Source organism: Cupressus sempervirens, chromosome 5, assembly GCF_028749045.1.
Source record: "Cupressus sempervirens isolate cs-2001-9-10 chromosome 5, ASM2874904v1, whole genome shotgun sequence".
NCBI classification, from domain to species: Eukaryota; Viridiplantae; Streptophyta; class Pinopsida; order Cupressales; family Cupressaceae; genus Cupressus; species Cupressus sempervirens.
Genome location: NC_143122.1, coordinates 233,825,418 through 233,844,209, shown reverse-complemented (window position 1 = coordinate 233,844,209; position 18,792 = coordinate 233,825,418). Strand labels below are relative to the sequence as shown.

The window sequence follows — 18,792 nt, the reverse complement described above, 5'->3', positions numbered from 1 at the left end:
TGGCCACTTATACCCCCCTTTTGGCACAACAACTTTTTGCACTTACCCACATAATAGGTGGAAAGGGGTCTCTCTCTCTCTCTCTCTCTCTCTCTCTCTCTCTCTCTCTCTCTCTCTCTCTCTCTCTCCCCCTCATCTCCATCTTCCATGCGTCTTTTCGAAGACCCCTTCTTTCCCCTAAATAGTAATGTTTTATATGGATCCTAATAAAAGTTTTAAAAGTCAACTTTTTCCCACTTTTACTATTTCATTTTTCTCCCAAATTATTGAATGGGGATTTGGGGGAAATTCCCCTTTTGGGGATCTAGGAGAAAACCACCCATAGGGTGAAGGGGTAGTTTCTCTCCTATGATCAATGGGTAGTTCCCCTTTTGGGGCCAAGGGGAAGCTCCCCCAATAGGGTTTGAAAATAACACCCTAGGTCCAACCAATTTCACACCTTGAGAACCACAAAAACCTCTATGAAATGTACCAATTTATCAATGAAATGTAACAAATATGGTGTATACCCTATAGGTCATGCACATTATTTAAAAGGTTTATTGCATTTTTTCTAGTGCTAAATATTGTACATTCCAAAAAGGGTGCACAACCTATATGGAATGCACCATGTTTAGTGCATGCCAAATTGGTTTGGTATGCCAAAATTGATACTTGGCATGTTATACCTATTAGCATGAATGTTGATGATACTACTTTTGGGGAGTACCCTAAGCATTGGAGAGTATTGACATGTTGCATTCATGGCTATGTTTGTCATTGATGTCAACATAGTATGGTTTCTGTAAAGACTGGCTGAGTAACTGATAGAGATATTGGTCATACAGATAATGGTTTGATTGTCTGGTGATGTAGAGGCATGGACATGTTCAGCACAATGTCTTGATGATGTGGTTTAGTGCACAGAGTCTAAGTCAAAGACACATGGAAGTTGTACCTAATTTATAGAGTGCAATTTAGAGCAAGAGCATTTGGAAAGCAGTTCCTGATATTTGTTTGCTATCTTATATCTGAGATGTAATGAAAAAATGTGCATCTAGGTAGTAACAGAGGATAGTCAATTGGTGACATCAGCAAGTGCACAAGCCCTAATATCGCACATGTAAATTTTTGTATAGACTGTGAGGCGATAGTGCTATTGTAATTGCAATTAATTAATTATCTTATTATAATTAATTAGGAAACTCTCAAGGCTGACTCAAGGAATTATTTTGAAGATTTAGTATAAAAAAAGAAAGATTTTTTCCTTGATTGTAATGTGTGGAGATCATTGTATGAAGTGCAAAGTGCGAAAAGGAGCAGAGTGTTTGGTAAATGCGTATAAGCAATCCAAGGGATCATTGGATGCGAGATTTTTGATCTAGTTACAAGATCAAAAGGAGTATTAGTCTAGTTGACAAGACAAAGATAGAGGAAGGAACTAAATTTCATTTCTATTATTCTGCAAGGAATAATGCAGAGATCATTTGGACAGTGGGTTCATTGGTCTTATCCTTGAAGTTATTTGGGCAGTGGGCCTAGCTGTCTTCCAAAACTTCTAACAAGGTTGGCACAACTCCTAACAGGGATACAAAGTCTCCTAACATGGACTTATATGTACTGAATGTATTCACAAACTCCTAACAGGGTCCATCCTCTAACAAGCAACATTTATATTAGTACATCATCTTGCGGGTACCATCCCCACCATGGTTTTCCCTAGTTAACATATAGGGTGTTATTGTGTATGAGTATCTTATTGTGGTTTTTGATTATATTGCTCATATAGTTAAAGTTTAATAAGGTTGATAATTTTGATATCAATTGGATTATTGATTCACCTCACCCCACCCTTCCCCCCCTCTCAGTTATATTGGTGGACTGTATATTCTAACAATACCATATTATATACATTGTATAGGGTGTATTACCCATAGGATGTGCATTCCATACTACTTTTGAGGGACCAAAAAATAGTTTGGAATCCTTTTGGTCCCCCATCTTTGGGAAACTACCTAGTTACATTGTGTATTAAGAAATAAGAGTTAGTCACTCTCCTGATTACTATGGTTGAATATATTGTGGTAGTGTCTTGTTGAACTCAAGTTTTTTTGGATGACTCATCCTCTAAAGGAAATCTTGGACTTGTTTGAAATCAATGAATTCTATAATTAAGTACTATATCTCTTTTGTTTAATTTTGGCTTGAATGGGTCAAAAAATCCTATCTATAACTACTAACTAGCAATTTTTTGGCAATTTTCCTTCTTTTGTTAACTTTGAAAAATCACATACTTAATAGATTTTGTGGTTGTGAATTGTATACAACCTTTTGATAGTTATATTACATTCACAAGTTTAAAATTTTGATGAGAGTTTGAAGAAAAATATCAACCCTAAAAAGTCCATTGATAGACATTTATATCATTTGAAGCATTTTTGGACTATAAATTGGAACCTCTAATAACTCCATTAATAAAACAAGAGCTATAAAAGAGCTAGAGTCCCTATCTTGTTGAGTTTTATTTCTCTATTTATAGTGTAGTGACTGAATGCAAGAAAAATGATTTGTATTACTAGTCTTAATATAAGAATAATTTTTCTATTATTACTAGTCAAAAGAAAAAATTATTATAGATACAAAATCAACTACTCTAATTATTGGTAATTTAAAATATATAATATTATGCAAAAAGTATTTTCTTAATGTGATTTATTTTAAAATCATTTAAGATTAATATGTTAAAGTTCTATGAAATGAAAAGAATAAATATTTGAATGAGATATTTTAGGCTACATTTTCACTGAATTATTATATGATTTTTTTTAGGATTCCAATGGAACCACATATAGTAATTATTATTTTTGTATGGTGACTATGCAAAATGAAACCCAAATACAATGTTATGTCCAATGATTCCACCCAATCCAATATTTTTCAAAATGTATCATTTGATTGCAAATAATCTACTATAAGAAGATGTTGTATAGAGTATTTATAGTATATTTGGATTTCGTAGGGGATTAATTTTGATTTATTCACAAGATTATTCTTTTATTTCATTATCTCACATCCAGGCATTGTACCACTTGCCGAATCTTTTCACAAACAATAGATTATATTTTGTCTTGTTATTTTTTGAAAATGGAGAGCTAGAGTTTTAAAATCCCTTCAAACTCCAAACATATTTTTGGAACTAGATAGAAATTCCTACTTTTATCTCAAATTTTCTAACCACGATTGTAGATAAAGTAGTGTTAGATTTTATCAGAGTTCCCACAACCATATTAGATATGGATATGATTGTGAAACCACTATATTGGCTAATAGGAATTTTATGAGAAGAACCCATGTTTGAATCTAGCTTGATAATTTCTTTTGTACTCTTTTTTGGGAGCAATCACGCTGCCCTCGCTATTGTAAATCATTCCTAAAAAATATTTGGAATTGGTGACAACTTTCTAAACCATCTTTGGTGAGGCCCATTTTGTTGCTGAGCAAGGGAAGAAGTGTCACCCATGGTGTTGAAATTATTTTATATTTACAAAATAGTTTTTAAGTGTACTAAGTTAATTAATTTTACTATAGTACTTTAATTGTTATTTACAAAGAAGAAAATAAATTTATAATTAAAAACATGACTATACCAAAATACATGACAAACTTAAGTTCATTAAACATTCTCTTTTTAAAAATATCTAATCAAAACTTTTTAATTTCAAAATATTTGTGACATGACCTATATTTTAGGAAGCTATGTAAGACGTTCTTAATATCAAATTTTAAAGTATTAAACATTTATCAATATTTAATAATGTCGTGAATATAATTTAAAAAATTGAAATAAATAATTCATTTTTTCTTATTTTTATTTATAGTTTTTCTTTACAACAAAAATAAGAATTTATCAAAAAAAAAATTTTAAAAAATCTATTTTAAATATCTTCAAATATCAAGTGGCAAATAATTTCATTTATATAATACAACAATCATGCCCTTAAAATCAATCTATAGATATTTTCATATGAATTAGTAATCCTTCCAAAATTAAATGAATAGCTTCCATATTGGGGTGGTTGCCAAGTTTAGGAACTATGATGATAAAGTAAATTCTAGAAGGTGTTAAAATAAAATGTAGTTGAAACATTGATAACACGATTGGAAATAGTAAAGATGTGAACAATGTGATCATTTGGTATATTAAAAAAACAAAGTTGTGCATATTGTTTTTGAATTGTCAACCAAATGTGTTGTTTCAGTATGTAGAGAAGACCATAAACATATGGAGTTGGGTTGGAATAGGGTTTTCAAGCAGTGGTAATCACTTGTTCTACAAAGCCCAACTTGTTCAAAGGTCCAGGGTTTGAATCTGAAGGATGGGGAAAACATTCAAAAAATTAAGCTTCGAGCTTTGTGACTCTTTCTCCATGGAATTTTTCTATTCAAACAACGACACTTGATGTAATTTGTCTATTCAGACAACGAGACTTGGAATTGCATACAACCGACTAATAAGATTAGACTCTAGATTTATCTGTTGAGCATGGCATCGAAAATAGATGTTGAATTTGCAGTTGATTTTAACAATTTCTTGGAGAATTTGAGAAAATAGGTTTACAAATTTTTTGCATAGATTTTCTATAGTTAAAAAAAAAAAAAAAATTGGTAGAAATTTCTAGAAATTGTTTTTATGTTCAATTTTTTGTGGAAGGAAAACATTTTTACCCCTGGTTAAATTAATATTAGCCAATTAGGAAATAGGAATTGTTGTTTAAAAATAATTTAAAAATAAACTTAGTTTTCAACATTAGGAAATGACTAGTTTTGGCTCTAAATATTAATTGTAATCATCACCGAAAACATTAGTTCCCTGCCTAAACATAGGCAAGGACTAATATTGTTTTCCTCAACCTCTAGTAAGGCATCATTTATGGAAGGAATGACCCACATCCAAAAATTTTCATTTGTATACACAAGAAGCACATTTCTCTACCTACAATTTTGTATCAAGTTTTCTACTAACCCTATTTTAGTTTTATAGTAGGCACTATATGAATTTTTTAAGGATATCTATGCATGGATACAAAATATTTCATTGCACTAAATGTTACAATTGAAACATGTGCCACAATGCCCAAATAGATTACACATCCTTTTATGATCATGTCCAACACTAAAATTATCGTTACAAAGAAAACCCATTGATATTTTGTTTTATTTATTTGGGGGATCTACTTAGCCATTTGGGTGTACTCTCAAAATTTTGAAAGATTATATACATATAATTTTTTTGAAAACATTCTAAAATGAGATATGGCCTTAAGATTCAAAGGGAAATAATGGTTTTTTGAAAGATAAAATTTACTATTGAATTGAAGCCTTTCTCACTGTATAAAGATCAACTTGTCCAAAAAGAATGAAAATGTCTAGTTCCTATTGGAATATTCAGTCCAAAAATATCTTCTTAATGTTTAGATAAGGATTATTTATTAGTAGTAAAAAATAAATCAAAACTCTTTTTGAATGACTACTTATTTATTGACAACAAAAATCCTTATTTTTCTCTTAAAAATTAAAAAAAATTACATTCTTATAATATATAAAACAATGTAAGAATAACTCTAAATGACTTGATCTAGTTGTCTCAAATATACTCACTACCCTATATCCAATCTATTTCTACTTGCATTTACAAAACTCTAATAATCTCATGTTGTCCATTATAAACTTCTTTACTATCAACATAACTCTCATATTCTCATCTTAAAAACTTAAACATGGTCACAATAAAACAAGAGTCCTCCTAAAAGACTTAATCTATCTATCCTAGATATACTCGCGACCCTATATCTAATCTATTTCTTTGAGAATTTACACAACTCTTCTCTTCTCCTTTCCTCCATTAAAGGAACAGTCATACTCTATAACAACAATCTCAATGTGTAAATGTATGGATATCATTTCTATACAATACAATAAACACTAAATAAACTTAGATAAAACAGGTAAATAAAAGAAAGAAAAGTGACTTACTCTTGCAACTCCAACAATTTTATCAATGATTATCTTTTATTCTACCAAGTTACCAAAACATTGAAATAGAATCAATTATTTTGGTTGCTTCGGCAATAAATCTTGTTGCACTTATGATCATTGCTCAACATCTACAAATTGATGTGGCATTTGATGATTCTCTCTAAATAGACCTGAGAGGTATAATCTTTGTAGTTACACTTATTTGTGAAACTCAACCACTAAATTGTTATGAATTTATGATACCCCTCCCCTCCAAAAAGAAAGGAGCAATTTTTTCAACATAACAAGAGTATAAATAAACATTCTAGATATAATAAAAAAATCATATATTGTTGTAAAAACTAAATTGAGTTATGACATTACAAAGGCATTCTTATACATCATAAAGGAACCAACAACCATGAATAAAATGGAGGTGGTATTGAAATATTGAATCACATTAAACACATTTCTTTCCTCAATTCATTCTCTAGGTTTAATATCATTTTCATCTTTTCCCCTTAAATATCCAAGATGTCATCATTGTCAATCTCCTTTGCCATTCTTCATAGTCACAATATATAGATTTCTACCTCCAAATTAAATAACTCTTGAGAAATGTAGTTAGAAAAATTCTCAAAATTGTGGCAACACTCACCATGCTACCAATACAAAATATCTTCTTAAAAATAATCATACAAAATTTACAAGTTGTACGAATTTAATGAAACTCCAACAAATTGGCTATAATGCAATTGAGAAAATTTGCTAATGTTATATCCAAAAGAAAATATTCAAGTATATGACATGAGTTGAGATAGTATAAATACACTTTTAGTATTCCTTTTGCATTGAAAACCCAAAATTATAGATATAAAATAGAACAATTAGTGGTTCAAAAATTTTGCATACATAGCAAAAAAATATATTATAACCTCAACCATGATAAGCGTCTACGAAATCAATGCAGTAGATCAAGCAAATTTTGGTCACCGCCACTATTATCAACAACACATTAGCATTTAACTCTAACCAATTTCCCAACTAAAACTCTAGTTGCTCCTATTATATATGGAACTAGTAATTTTTTTCTCTAGGTTTAGTTGTAAGTATAAGTAAACCACCTCACTCCAAGAAGTCATCTCTATCATTCTTCATTCAATCCATAAAAATCATCAACTCTAGAAACTGAATGCCCACTAGAAGATGCACAAAAAGTAACTTTTCCCAAAATACAGGAAAATATTAAAATGTGATTTTAAGTATAAGAATAGATTAATACCCAAAAGCCACATATAACTAGAAGGTAAATAAGTGTGATGTTTAAAAAGTAGAGAAGATATAAAATAATTTACCATATTATTCCTTCTTATGGTAATGTACAAAAAAGCACTTCGAGCGATGTAGTTTTGGTCTGCAAAGGAAATTTTGGTTTTATTTTTGGACACTTTGCTAATGTTTCTTCTGATTATTTTCATTCTTCGATACATTAACATAAATTATAAAACATATCATTTCGACAATATTTAAAATCTAGAACCTCTGATCTTTGTATATGATGCTCGAACAAAAAATATAGCTTATATCCCAGGCTAAACATTTCTTTTTTAAATTATTATATAATTTTTCTTTTAATGGTAGATTATTTATTATTAATTTTATTATTGGAATTTTAGCTTTAAGTATTTGAATTTTAAGGATTTTTAGAGGGAGAATTCAATAAGAAATTGTAATGTCCCCATTTTAGCAGTTGACCAAGTGTGTGTGCGTTAGCCTTGTTCTACATGGTCCCGAGGGCTAACGAAGGGTTTAATGGGATCTTGGAGTGTTTTGGCCTAGTCATTTACAGTTTGGGCCAAAATGAAGTTTATTTACTCAATTTCAGGCATACTTACTATTTTTAGTAAGTCGGCAGGACATAGTCCAGGTCAATTTTGGTGATTGGATTCGATACTCCTTGGTGAGAGCTTTTCGATGAGCTATCACTCGCATTATTTGGAGTCTGATTTCTAATACATTTTAATGCCTGAAGTTTTATTAAAGTAACATCTAATTTAATTGTAAAATATTAAAGTGTTACTTTAATATTTATTTTATGGTGATGTGTACCCAAGGGAGACATAAGGGGTATTTTAATATATGTTTTATATTACACATCTTTATCCCACATTTCCCATATGAGTTGAGCAGACCCGTGGGAATAGAATAAAAGGAAGCATTTGTAGCTTCATTAGACAAGTGGAATATGAGAAGAAATTGGTGTGTGAGTTGCAGCTCCATTATTGGCATTTGAGAACGTCTATCCTCTCTTGTAACATTCTAGACGTCATTCCCTTGGGGTTTGGCCTTTGGAATTCTTTGTTTTTGGCTTCATTATCAGGCAGTTTAGTTGCATTTTCGGCTACAGGCAGATTTGATATTTTTCTCATATCTTCTTCACTACTTGTCCGACGCTTATGCCACTTGGAGGGAATGGTATTACGAAGGTAGTGGACTGATTAGAGGACAAAGTATTGTAGCACCAAGTTCGCAAGCATGGGCTGGAGTATTATGTCAATACTGCTGAAGTACTTAGTGAGTTGTTAATCTGCCATGTATTTGGTTTTATGAATTCTAAAAATAACATTTTATTAGCAACAGTTCATTTCCACTTTGCATATTATTGTAGTTTCTTTCTTGTTTATGTTGTATGATACCAATTCCATGCACAAAACACAAAAAACAAATAAATGTTTGATTTATGGAGTTATAAGGGGTTTAAAACATTAAACGGAGAAATAAGGGGTTGCATGGAAACTGTTTGACAAAATTGCTTTCAGCAAATTGGTTTAGTTTTTGGGACATCCAGGGGTGCCCATTTCAGTGGTATCAGAGCTATAAGTCCTGCCATCCTGTGGAAGTCTTATAGGGAATTTGGAATAGTCGGATAGAGGGAAAAAGTAAGTAAAAAACACAGGCTAAGCATTTATGTTTGAGCATTCAACAGGGGTCTTATAATTTCCGCGATACCAGAGCAAGACAAAATAGGATTTCAGACTTGCAAAGAAAACAGTCTAGTACATCCGTGCAGGGGGACATTGAATTCAACCATACAGACACAGAGGAGATATTCTGTGATCAGGACAATAATATGGGTGATCGAGATGACAGGAATACAAGATTAGGCGGAGGCAGAAATGCTGGTCTAGATCAGGGGGAGGTACTGTTCCAACAGTTACTGGATACATTAGAGCAGGGGCAGCGTATGCAGCAGGAGCAGAATAGGTGAATGGACATGATGTTGCAGCTCATGGCTAGACAGATGGGTGTCAATATTAATCCAGGTGATGCCAACAATAGAAACAATAACAACGAGAGAAACAATAACAACGGGGGAAACAATAACCATGAAGGCCAAGGCAACAACAATGGTCCTGAGAATAACATTAATGGTAATAATGGACATGGCAACAATGGGAATGAGGCTGATAACTTTAGACACGTTGCATGCCCAGCACGGACTGCGAGCTCGAGACCTCTTCTACCCACTTTTCCACCCAGAGATCCGGTTCAACCAGTAAACGAACCGCAGATTACCAAGTTACAGGATCAATTCAGGAGGGACTGGGAGGCTAGTGGACCAGAGTTTCAGGCGGATATTTCTCTTAGAGATTATATGGACTTGAGGATGAGACACATGCCTAAAGCAGGAGGGAGGAATCAAAACTTTGAGCTGAGGAAGAAAGTTGGAAAACTTTCTTTACCTTATTATGATGCTTCAGGGAAGATGACTGCACGAGCTTGGGTGCAGAAGGTAGATACATACTTGCAGCTAAATCCTATGCCTGAGGAGGAGGCTATCAAGTATGCGGCTATGCACTTGGATGGCGTTGCACATGAATGGTGACATCATGGCATGGTGACTTTGGGGCATAATCAGATTACATCCTATGAGGAATTCACCGAAACATTGATTGGGAGATTTGACACTAAGGATCCCGAGTTACATTTCAAGGAGCTAGCACAGTTAAAACAGTCAGGTTCTGTGGATGCTTACATTGCCGAGTTTCAGCGCTTGTCTATACTTGTTACTGATATCTCTCCTAGGAGATTGGTGGTGTTATTTTGTGATGGTCTTGCTGATCCATTATGAGGTTGGGTGAAGGGACATGATCCACTCACGTGAGCTGAAGCAACTAAAAAGGCACGAGATTTAGCCCCTTCGGTATACAAAGGAAAAAACCATTCAACAGATACTTCCTACCACAAGGAAAAAGACAAAAAATCATTTCAGAAAGAGTATAGCAAACCCAAAGAAGGATCAAAAGGACTAGACAATGAAACCTTGAATGAACTTCGAAAGAAGAAGTTGTGCTTCCATTGTAGAGAGCCTTGGGACTTATCTCATAAATGTTCTCTCAAGGCTAAGGCAAATCAAATGGAGTACTTTTCAGCAGAAGAGTCAGAGTCAAAAGGGGAGGATCAACACTCTGATTCTGATGAGGGTAACACTATAGAGGAGAGCAACATTCCTAAGGATGATAGATCGTTGGCACGCTTGACAGGGGCCCAAAAGGCAATCACATTTAAGGTCAGGGGTACTATCCAAGGGCAAAAAGTAATATCTCTTATTGACACTGGGGCTACACATAACTTCATAGATGCACAGTTGGTAGCTAGGAGAGGGTTACAGACAGAGGAGCATGATGGGTTTAGAGTCATGGTGGCTAACGGTGATAAGTTATTATGCACTCGAAAGATATCTAATCTTCGCATCAGGTTTGGAGATGGCTACGAGTTGGAGGATGAGTTCTATGTTGTGGACATGGGAGATTATGATGTCATCCTCGACATGACATGGATGGCTTCACTAGATGAGTTCACACTCAATCTAGCAAAATTGGAGATGAGATTCCAGCATGAGGGCAGAACTGTGGTACTTAGAAGGCTTTTAGATGGAGGTTGCAGAGTAGTGTCCTTGAGGAGAATGCAGAGACTTTTTTGTCATGATGACATAGAGTGGGCGGAAGAGTGCCACATTATGCCAACTTCACCAGAGCCACAAGAAAAGAGTCATCCACTAGATGTCCAGAAGATACTTGATAGACATGCTAAAGTATTTAGCGATATTCCTCATGGGGTTCCTCCTGACAGAGGGATGGAACATGTTATTGAGCTCGAGGAGGGAGCCAAACCAGTTATGATTACTCCCTATCGTCATCCTAAGAAACACAAGGATGAGATAGAGAAGGCGATTAAGGATTTGTTGGAGATGGGGCATATCAGGCCCAGTAAGAGCCCTTTTGCTTCAGCAGTAGTATTGGTAAAGAAGAAGGATGGGACGATGCGCATGTGCATCGATTACAGGGCACTGAATAAGAAAACAATTAAAAACAGGTATCCCATTCCTAGGATTGATGAGTTGATTGATGAGTTGCATGGGGCATGCTTCTTCACCAAAATTGATTTGCAATCTGGATACCATCAGATCAGGATGAGAGCAAAGGACATTGAGAAAACAGCCTTTCGATGTCACTATGGCCACTTTGAGTTCATGGTTATGCCATTTGGTCTAACCAATGCACCTGCTACATTTCAAAGTTGTATGAACCAGGTATTCAGGAAGCAACTGAGGAGATTTTTCTTGATCTTCTTTGATGACATCTTGGTCTTCAGTAAGACCTGGGAGGAGCACTTACATCATCTAGAGGAGGTGTTATCTATTCTGGAGAGAGAGAGTCATTGTATGCCAAGGAATCTAAATGTGAGTTTGGCATGACTGAGCTCCTTTACCTGGGACATATCATTAGTGCATATGGCATTCGGGTTGATCTCGAAAAGATTAGAGCTATTGTACAATGGCCTACTCCCACAAACCTTACACAGCTTAAGGGATTCTTTGGTTTATGTGGTTTTTATAGGAGGTTTGTTAAGGGATTCTCATAGATTGCTACACCCTTGACAAATCTTACCAGGAAAGGAGCCTTCGTGTGGACAGGGGCAGCACAGAGGTGTTTTGAGCATTTCAAGTAGGTAATGTCTTCATGTCCAGTTCTAGCTCTACCAGATTTCACGAAGCCTTTTGAGCTTCATTGTGATGCATGAGGTGATGGGATTGGAGCAGTATTGATGTAGGAGAAGCATCCCATTGCATTCAAGAGTAGGAAGCTCCAAGGAGTAGAGAAAATTTATTCTGTCTATGACTGGGAGATGTTGGCCATAATGCATGCATTGGCCAAATTTCGATCATATTTGGTAGGTGGACATTTTTTGATCAAGATTGATCACAATAGTATTAAATACTTCATGAGCTAGCATGATCTTAATGACCGGCAACAAAAATGGGTGACTAAATTGCAGGCTTATGACTTTGACATAGAGTTTGTCAAAGGCAAGAAAAATGTGGTGGCTGATGCCTTATCTCGGAGACCTCACTTATGTGCTCTGGCAGAGATTTTAGGAGATTGGAGATATTGGATTATAGAAGAGTATGTCAGAGATGCTTGGGCTTTTAGATTGATTTCAGGTACCATACAGGATGATCGCTTTGAGGTGATAGATGGATTGATTAGAGTTCAGGATAGGGTTTATTTGATTCTGTCATCACATTTGAGAGAGGCGATACTGAAGGCATTTCATGATGCACCCACAGCTGGACATTCGGGGGTCTTCAAGACCTACAGGCAGATTCGAGAGCGGTTTTCATGGAAAGGGCTCAAGGATGATGTTCAGAGGTATGTTAGGGAGTGTGTGGTTTGTCAACTGGAATAAGGGAGAACACACATTTCCTGCAGGTTTATTACAGCCCTTGCCCATTCCTGATAGGAAATGGGAAAGTATTTCGATGGACTTCATCACTGGTTTACCACGAGTGCAGGGAAGGGATTGCATCTATGTGGTGGTGGACCGCTTGATGAAGTTTGCTCACTTCATTGCTATTCTGTCCACTTACACAGCAGCACAGGTGGCCGATCTTTTCTTTAAAGAGATATTAAGGTTACATGGGTTGCCCAGATTCATTGTCAGCAATCGGGATAGTAAGTTTATGAGTGTTTTTTGGCAAGAGTTGTTTAGGTTGTGTGGTACAGACCTTACACCTAGCACTAGTTATCATCCACAAACAGATGGGCAAATAGAGATTGTGAATAAATGGGTGGAAGGATATTTGAGGAACTATGTAACTACACAACAAAAGGCTTGGATCAGATGGTTGCATATGGGAGAGTATTGTTATAACACCACTTATCATATGTCCATCAAGATGACTCCTTTCATGGCACTCTATGGTTATGAAGCACCTAGCTTCATGGATTTAGTTTTGGGGGACAGTAGAGTGCCCAAAGCCAAAAACTTATTGCAGGATAGTCAGGACATCCTGAAAGTGCTCAAAGAGAATATACAACAGGCCCAGAATCAACAGAAATTGTATGCTGATCAGCACCGAATAGAGTGTAGTTTCGAGGTAGGGGATATGGTTTACTTTAGGCTACAACCATATAGACAGTCATCGCTCAAGAAGAGCAGAGCTGAAAAGTTGAAACCTAGATTTTATGGTCCCTACAGGGTGATTCGCAAAGTGGGCAAAGTTGCCTATGAGCTTGAGCTTCCAGAGGGCAATCGAGTGCACAATGTGTTTCATGTGTCTAGGCTTAAGAAAGCCATTGGTCAGAGTGTAGTGCCTTCTATAGATTTACCCCCTTTGGATGAGGAGGGGAAGCTTGTGTTAGTACCTGAGGCTATTCTGGATACCAGAGAGAGGAAGCTTAGAAATAGGATAGTGAAGGAGTATTTGGTCAGATGGAAAGATCTGCCGGAGGAAGATTCTACATGGGAGAGTGAGCAGGTTATTCAGCAGGCTGGACTGAGATTGCTTGAGGACAAGCAATTTTAAGGGGGGCGGACTGTAATGTCCCCATTTTAGCAGTTGACCAAGTGTGTGTGCGTTAGCCTTGTTCTACATGGCCCCGAGGGCTAACGAAGGGTTTAATGGGATCTTGGAGTGTTTTGGCCTAGTCATTTCTAGTTTGGGCCAAAACAAAGTTGATTTACTAAGTTTTAGGCATACTTACTATTTTTAGTAAGTTGGAAGGATAGTGCAGGTCAATTTTGGTGATTGGATTCGATACTCCTCGGTGAGAGCTTTCCGATGAGCTATCACTCACATTATTCGGAGTCCGATTGCTAATACATTTTAATGCCTGAAGTTTTATTAAAGTAACGTCTAATTTAATTATAAAATATTAAAGTGTTACTTTAATATTTATTTTATGGTGATGTGTACCCAAGGGAGACATAAGGGGTATTTTAATATATGTTTTATATTACACATCTTTATCCCACATTGCCCATATGAGTTGAGTGGACCCATGGGAATAGAATAAAAGGAAGCATTTGTAGCTTCATTAGACAAGTGGAATATGAGAAGAAATTGGTGTGTGAGTTGCAGCTCCGTTATTGGCATTTGAGGATGTCTATCCTCTCTTGTAACATTCTAGACGTCATTCCCTTGGGGTTTGGCCTTTGGAATTCTTTGTTTTTGGCTTCATTATTAGGCAGTTTAGTTGCATTTCCGGCTACAGGCTGATTTGATATTTTGCTCATATCTTCTTCACTACTTTTCTGACGCTTATGCCGCTTGGAGGGAATGGTATTACGAAGGTAGTGGACTGATTGGAGGACAAAGTATTGTAGCACCAAGTTCGTAAGCATGGGCTAGAGTATTATGTCAATACTGCCGAAGTACTTAGTGAGTTGTTAATCTGCCATGTATTTGGTTTTATGAATTCTGAAAATAACATTTTATTAGCAGCAGTTCGTTTCCACTTTGCATATTATTGTAGTTTCTTTCTTGTTTATGTTGTATGATACCAATTCCATGCACAAACCACAACAAACAAATAAATGTTTGATTTCTGGAGTTATAAGGGGTTTAAAACATTAAATGGGGAAATAAGAGGTTGCATGCAAACTGTTTGACAAAATTGCTTTCAGAAAATTGGTTTAGTTTTTGGGACATCCAGGGGTGCCCATTTCAAATATAGAGTTCATATTGTTAGCTTTTAAAATAATATTTAAAGAAAATTTATTGAGAAGTGTCAAATTATTGAGAAATGATTGACACATGACAAAAAAATCAGGTTTGTAGGAAATTATCTAAAAGTTAGAAACTCTTATTTTCCAACAAAAAATTCTAAATAATCGCGATAATGGCGGCCTCTCCCTCCAACATCTTCAATGCCTCTGCCATGCTTGACCTTAAAGCCAGATTACATGAGTAGACAAAATATCCACCTTAACAAATCTATCCATTGTTTTCACCCCTTCATGACTCTCGTGCATTCTCCAATCTATCAATTCAACTACTCTACTCATTTCCAAGAGCCTCCATGCCCAATTAGTATAAGTATTGAGTCAAACATTCCACAGAGATATCCAGAGCCCTTCTGCCTCTCATGATTTCCAACTACACAACTCCAAAGCCATACACATCACTCCGATCTATAAGAATTCCATATAGAGCATACTCCAGAGCCAAATACCCCTTATTTTTGTCCCAAGATACGATTCCCCTTTGCTCGCCATCTTCGCCAGCCCAAAATTAGCAACACAAGCATTCATGTCCTCATCCAGCAAAATGTCATTGGCCTTTATATCTTTGTGATAAATTTTTGGCCGAAAGCCGTAATGCAGATGACATAACCCCTTTGCAATCTCGATTATAATCTTCTTCCTCTTCTCCCACGTCAGCGTTCTCCCAACGGTGTTTCTAAAAATGTGTTGATTGAGGCTGTTGTTGGTGAGGTAGTCGTAAACAAGAAACCACTGGAACCCCTCTTTGTCGTCACTGCCAATGCCAAAACCTCGTAGAACCACCAAATTTTGATGGTGAAGGCTGCTTTGAATCTCTACCTCGTTCCAAAAATTTGCATCTTCTTTGACAGAGCACTTCTTCATTCTCTTCATGGTAATCATCTGACCATCGGGAAATTTTCCCTTTTACACCATTCCAAAACTCCCTTGCCCCATTAAATTCATGTAACTGAAATCATTCATGACTTTCTTGATTTTCCCTTCATTGAACCACACTCCGCCTATCTTGGGCTTCACGGCGTTGATCAGAAGGCTTTGGTTTATTAATCTCTTAAAATGCCTATGTTTCGTCCTCGCCCACCACCAGTAAGTAATGGTTCTTATAATGCCCATGGCCATGGCGGTGCCTACATCACCATGATCTTGCTGGTGGTGTTTTTGCAGTGATTGTTAAAATGGCTAGTACCAACAATCACCATGAACACCTCCATTTGAATGTTTCTGTAATGATCATTAAAATGGCCAGTACCAACAATTGCCATGAAATCTTAAATCAAGAACCTTTGGCACCCCTCTTTTTCATCGCTAGAATTGCAAAATCCTCTGAGAACCACCAAATTTTGGTGCTTAATGCTGTTGATGATCTCCACCTCATTGGTGAATTCTGTTTCTCCTTTCGAATCACAGTTTGTGATCTTCTTAACCACAATCGACCACCACCTATCGGCGAGGACACCCTTATAAACTTTTCTAAAACTCCCCCGACTGACCACATTGGCATCACTAAAATTACTAGTGGCGTTCCTGATCAGTTGAATGTTGAACCAAATGGCGCCCATATTGGGCTTCAAAGCCCCTCTTAATAGATTCCTATTATTTCTTACAAAATACATGTGATTTGCCTTGCCCTTCAATCTGACCCAAAAGCAATACTCGAGGCCTAAAGCAGAAAGCATGAGTAATCCAATGACGGTACTGGTAGAACCAAAGAACAAAATTCGTCGATTGGGCTTCCTCTAAATAAACGGCACACAGAGAATACACAAAGTAGCCTGAGTAGTCATGGGTGCCCAAATTCATTCGCCATACTGGCAGCATAGAGGAAAATGAAATAGTAACATTTTCGACTGGTTTTCTCTAAAATATTCTTGATCATGTTCGTTAACTCCATATGAACTGCTTCCCCACTAGCAAAACACGCAGCACAGGCATGTTAATTATTGTTAGTTGGACAGCTGTTATTTTTGAACCAAAAATAGCAATAGTATTTATGGGTAGCTTGGACAACTGTTCGTCCTTATCTATGTATAGCAGCATTAGTTATGGGTAGTTTAGACAGCTGCTTGTCCACTTGTTGAGAACTAGTAAATGGTTATTGCAAGGATAATTATTTACTAATTTTAGTGATTCCCTTTTGGACACCTTGAAACCAATTCTATTATTAGCTATCAAGTTGTCTTAATCTCAGCCATTGGTTTGATTTAATCTCGGTCGTTGTTTTTTCCAATAGGGTAGTATAAAAAGGGGTCATTGGGTCATTTGGAGAAACAAGTTTTGGAGAAGCATTTTGCAGTGATAGCAAATTGTCTTGCAGTGTTAGTAAAGGGCGCAATGTTAGTGTGGGGATAGCAGTGGGGAATATCAACAGGAGAAATTAGGAGGTTGTCGGAGTTCTGCCAGTGAGAGGCAAGGAATTTTGTATCTCTTGATTTGCTGAAGTTTAATATAATTCCTCATCTGTAGAACTAGTTTTCCCTTAGGGGTTTTTCCAGGAAAATTTGTCCGAAAATATTGTGTTCATTGTGTTGTTCATTTCTTTCCGTATTATATAAGTGAAGTTGCAGTTGTGTTATTTTTCAATATTAGCTAAGAATTTGTTTTCAGCAGTTGATGCAGGAGTATCCTGGGTTGCCTTGTTATCCTTCTCATTTTTGCTCATTTTGTAGTTGGTGTTGAGTTACTGTAGCACTCTTCAGGTGCTAAGCTCTTGTTGTACTCTTCATGTGCTGAGTTACTCTTTAGGTGTCAAGCTCCTGTCGCACTCTTTAGGTGCCGAGTTACTAAAGCCCTCTTCAAGTGCCGAGTTCCTATTGCACTCTTTAGGTGCTGAGTTACTCTTCAGGTGTCGAGCTCCTATCGCACTCTTCAGGTGCTGAGTTACTAAAGTCCTCTTCAAGTGTTGAGTTCCTGTAACACTCTTTAGGTGTCGAGTTACTTTTTAGGTGCCGAGCCCCTATCGCACTTTCAGGTGCCGAGTTACTGTAGCCCTCTTCAGGTGCTGAGTTCCTCTCACACTCTTTAGGTGCTGAGTTACTCTTCAGGTGCCGAGTTACTGTAGTACTCTTCAGGTGCTGAGTTATTGTAGCATTCCTTCAGGTGTCGAGTCACCCAGTGTATACCGAGTGCCAGTATTTGGACATGATTTCTGTGAGCTAACTTGTGGGAATTATTTTATTTGTGACATTTAATTTAAGATTTTTTCTTGGGATGAGTCCAGACCATTTTTGGGTTGGCCCTCCTCTTATGTAATGTTCTAGAATGGTCTATAAGCCGTTTTGGACAGTATAAATAGAGAGTTTAGGCTTAGAGCTAGGCAAGTTTTAGTAGAGAAGAATTTTTTAGAAGGAGGAAAGTTTTGAGGGAGAAGAACTAAAAGTGCAAAGTTGATGTTGGATCTTTGAATGTGAATGCATTGTAATTGGCTGTAACCCAGAAGGCCTCACAACTAGGCATGTATGAAGATATTTTGATAAATCAATAGAAGTATTTCCCTCTTCTCCTCCTTTGGTTGCTGTCCACTTGTGTTTGCTTCCATTGTGTTAACTCTTTAGGGTGGTTTGGATAGTTGGGTGAGCCTTTGGCCCTAGTTATTCACCTTTGCCTGCATTAGATGGTATCAGAGCTTGAGGTTCATCCTTGTGGAGATTGGATCATGTAGAACCCTAATTTGGATTTGGTTATAGCGTGGCAGATCTGTGGATTTGACCTATAACTTGCAAAGGGTTACGA

At 36.3% G+C, this 18,792-nt stretch overlaps 1 pseudogene; it reads right to left on the bottom strand.

The window, feature by feature from the left end:
- The window catches only part of LOC149555324 (putative receptor-like protein kinase At1g11050 pseudogene), a 122,268-nt pseudogene that overhangs the window by 92,531 nt on the left and 10,945 nt on the right, over window positions 1–18,792 (bottom strand).